Source organism: Triticum dicoccoides, chromosome 3B (assembly GCF_002162155.2).
Source record: "Triticum dicoccoides isolate Atlit2015 ecotype Zavitan chromosome 3B, WEW_v2.0, whole genome shotgun sequence".
Classification (NCBI taxonomy): domain Eukaryota; kingdom Viridiplantae; phylum Streptophyta; class Magnoliopsida; order Poales; family Poaceae; genus Triticum; species Triticum dicoccoides.
This window is the reverse complement of record NC_041385.1, coordinates 677,780,851-677,784,800: the sequence shown is the minus strand read 5'-3', so window position 1 is coordinate 677,784,800 and position 3,950 is coordinate 677,780,851. Positions and strand designations below refer to the sequence as shown.

The 3,950-nt window shown below is 50.9% G+C and overlaps 1 long non-coding RNA gene across 1 annotated transcript; it reads left to right on the top strand.

Moving 5' to 3' along the window:
* Positions 1–6: 6 nt before the first annotated feature.
* On the top strand, positions 7–1,604 carry LOC119277796. The gene is made up of 2 exons (XR_005137317.1): positions 7–934; positions 1,025–1,604. It is a non-coding gene; the product is annotated as an uncharacterized LOC119277796 (long non-coding RNA).
* The last annotated feature ends 2,346 nt before the right edge of the window (positions 1,605–3,950 follow it).

Genomic DNA, 3,950 nt, shown 5'->3' with positions numbered 1-3,950 from the left:
CCACCGCACCACCTATGCCTTGCAGCTGTAGCCCACCTCCCCGGCGTCGTCCCACTCTGCTCTCCCCCACGACCCCCACCTTCCTCCCGGTCCATCCTCGACCTCCACTTGTTTCTGCCGTCCGGGGGTCGCGCCGCCGTCCGTGGATCTCCGCCGCCCCGCCCAGCCACCTCCAGTCCCGGGCGCAACCAGAGCCGCCACCGTCCACGCGGACCCGCGCGTCGCCGGCCCGGTTCATCATCCCGATGTGACCAGGCGCTCCAACCGCCGCAGCCTATCAGATCCGGTGAGATCCGGCTGCCCCCGCACCTCCCTCCTGCTAACCGCCGGCGGAAGCCCCTCCTTCTCCAAGCACGTGGCTCGTGACCAGTGGATCCAGTGGGTGACGGTGATGGCCACTGGATCCGCTGCAACCGGCCTCCTTCCCCCGACGCGGATCCGGCGGGCACGACCCCAACCGCTTCTCTCTGCCGCGGATCTGATATCGTCGGGTTTTCTTCACCATCGTGGGGGAGGAGGGTGCTCCACCTCACGCCCTGCTCCACCTCATGGCGGGCAGGCGCAACCAGAAGGCTTTTTTGCAGTTCACTGTTCCCTCGTCGACCACCGGCGTTTATGCAGTCGAAGATGGGGAGCTCGCCTCTCGTTCCAATGATGTGCATCTTCTGCCCACACCCCTTTCTTGCAGTTCGCATCCTCCTTGTGTGTGGTCTGGAGAACGCGTCCATGCAGCTCACAGTCATCTTGCATTTGATTTGACACACCAGAAACAATTTTCCTCCCATGTCAAAATAGAATTTTGCTGATCAGTTGGATAGTGATAACATGCAGTCTGCTCGGCATGCTGGTGCTGGCTGAGGCGGCAACGCGTGCCGGCGCGCGTGCGGTGGGTGACTAGGAGCTCCCTGGCGAGCGTCCGTTCCCCTACGAGAAGGTGAGGAGTTCACGCTCCCGTCCCTGCTGTAGCTTACTTTGCTCCTCCACTCCAGCGAGATGTGGTTTGATGCGTGTATGGTTTGTGCAGTTCGTCGGTGATTGTCTTACATTACGCATGGCTAGTGCCTGCAGTCCACTGTTGGGATGGCAAGTACTGCAGTGCGAAGGAGTGCGGCGTGCAGCTCGCCCGAGCATGCGAGCCATGACGCTCACCTGCAGGATGCAGCTCTCTCCTCCACTCCTTGCTTTCGCCACAGGGTGGCCGGTGACATCCTTTTTTAGTAATTCAAAGTTCACCATGCAGGACACTAGCTATCTGTAAAAATGGTACCTCATTATAATTTGTTATTCAGACACGCAGTCCACTAACTATTCTCTTCGGTTCATTTTTTTGTTGTTTTCTTAGGATGGGGAACATACAAAAGTGGACGGCGTCCAGGGATGTAATTCTCTACCTGTGGCACGTTCAGCTGGGTGCTGCCAATGCAAAGGATATTGTTTTGTATTGGAGTGTGTGTGTGTGTGTTGAGTAGGTTACTATTTTTGTTGTAGTCCATGCGCTCGATGCGAGTAGTGGCGCGGCAGTGCACTTCGTCGCCGTGTGAAGTTCCCTGTGTCGCCATTGTAGTGTGGTTGCCCATTTTTTTATAAGTAAAGTTTGAAGCTCACTTTGTTGTCTCATGCAGTTTGCTATAAAACTCCTCCACGGTTCGCTTGGTAAAAATATCTCAATGAAGTTCGTTTTTCATTATATGTAGTTCACTCGCTCAGTCCCCCGCGGTCCACTCGCGCGGTCTACGCACATAAAAAAATATTGAGTTTGGAAAAAACTCACGCCGTTCACTTTCGGTAGCGTCGCAGCCTGTTTACGGTAGTCTCGAGGTTCACTTTTCATAGTATTGCGGGTTACCAACGCTCGTCATGAAATGCACTCCACCTCGTTTGCGAAAATTTACGTCCCACAAAAAAATCCTGCTGTGCAATTTGTCCGTTTGATGAAGTGCGGATTTTAGACTAAAGAAGTGCGGTTTGCTACCTCGTTTAGGAAAATTTACGTCCCACTAAAAAGAAATCATGCAGTGCACTTGTCGGTCTGATGCAGTGCGGTTTTTGGTTCGATGCAGTGCAGTTTTCAGTCGGATGAAGTCCCCACGTCGATTTGGGTGTCGCGAAAAATAGTGTCCGCATTTCGATAAATTCGAAATTCCTCTTAAATCGTAAAGAATTAGAGAGAGTGTTCTACATGAAAGAGTTGCGTATCACCGATATCTTTCCAACGGCGTATCGTTTGAATCATTCCGACCAGAGGTTTGCAAAAATTTCGCGAAAAACGGCCGCTGCCACTCGATATCCGCCGCACGATTTTCAAAATTAATTTAAAACCGCAAGGAATCTGAAAACCAATTCTACATACGAAAGTTGCGCCTTGTCCATAGCTTTCCAACGGCGTATCACACGCCTCGTTTCGACAAACGGTTCAAAAACTGGAGCGAAAACAGTACCGAAAATTTTAAAAAACTTGAAAAACAGAGTTCCGCGATTTAGTAAATTTGAAACTGCTCTTAAACCGTAATGAATTGGAGAAAGATTTATATATGTAAAAGATGCGCCTCGATGATATCTATCCAACGGCGTATCATTTGCTTCATTACGACAAGCGGTTAAGAAAAAAAGGCAAAAAAACGCTTGCTGCCACTCGTCATCCGCCGCACCATTTTCAAAACTGCTCTTAAACCGTGTGGAATCTAGAAAAGTGTTCAACATGTCGAAGTTGCGCCTAATCCATAGCTTTTCAACGGTATATTACACGCCTCATTCCGATAAACGGTTAAAAAATTAGAACGAAAACAGTACCGAAAAAATAACGCGTGCAGTTTTTTCCGACGAGAAGTTCACTGGTCTATATTGCAGTGCTCGTCGTCAAAATGATGCAGTGCGCTTCTGTTGAGCGTGCAGTGCCGAAGTGGTGTGCAGAATAGTTATTCTGCTAATATTAGCAAAATAGACCGTCTATATATATGGCTTAAGTGCATCAAAAGTCTTTTATCGAAATAATTCATCAAAAGTCATGGGATTTTCAAACTTTGGTCGTAAAACATATGAAATATGAGATACAGAAAAGATAGTGCCAAACAAAAACACAAAGAGAAGGAAAAAAATTAGAGCAGTGATTACCAAGGGTCGATTATCGGCTCTCGTTAATGTCCACTTTTTTCGAGAGGCCCTCTTGGTAAAGCATCTAACCTAGATCTTAACTGTCCCCCTTTCTTTCTATCTTCATTCATCTCCTTCTCTCTGTTCCCTACGCCACCGCCGCCGCCGCCGCCGAAATCGCCACCAACTGCCTCCCCCACCCCTCCTTCACCGCTCCCAACTGTGTCCACCGCCACCATCTGCGGCCACTGCCCCAAGCTTCATGGCTGGCGGCCGGCGCGGCGGTTCTTCGATGCGGCCCAAGGACGGCCGCCGCAGCGGAGCTCCTCCGGTAGCGCGGCAGCTGGAGATGCCCTCAGGTTAGCTCCCAACTCCGACCATCGCCACCCCCTCCTCCACCACCTCACCGCCCCTTTCCCAGACTTGGGACGAACCCTAGGAGGCGTGGCTCGGTGGTTGCGTCCTTGCTTGCCGGCGCTGCCGCCTGTCGTCATGCCTACCCAGCCGGTCATCTCCCTCCCCGGGCAGCCCCCCAAGCCCCTTTCGGCCCCCTTCTACGGCAGCAGGTTGCGCCGCTGTGGGCTGCTGCCATGTCCAATCTATGGAAGGTCCGAGTGTGTAGATTGTAGAGAAGAACTTTGCTCATTGTACAATTACATTACTAAATCAGAGTACCTAGGTTCATGATAGTTCACGGTCCTTTTCTTTTTAATCTTAGATTATTATTCGATTGTCTTATTTGGAGAGCATGGAGGCGAAGGAGCACTTTATAAAGCCATCGGCATTCGACGATCGATCCATTCATCCCCAGCTTAATGGGGCATGATCGAGCAATGCTAGACCTATGTAGCAATCAAAAG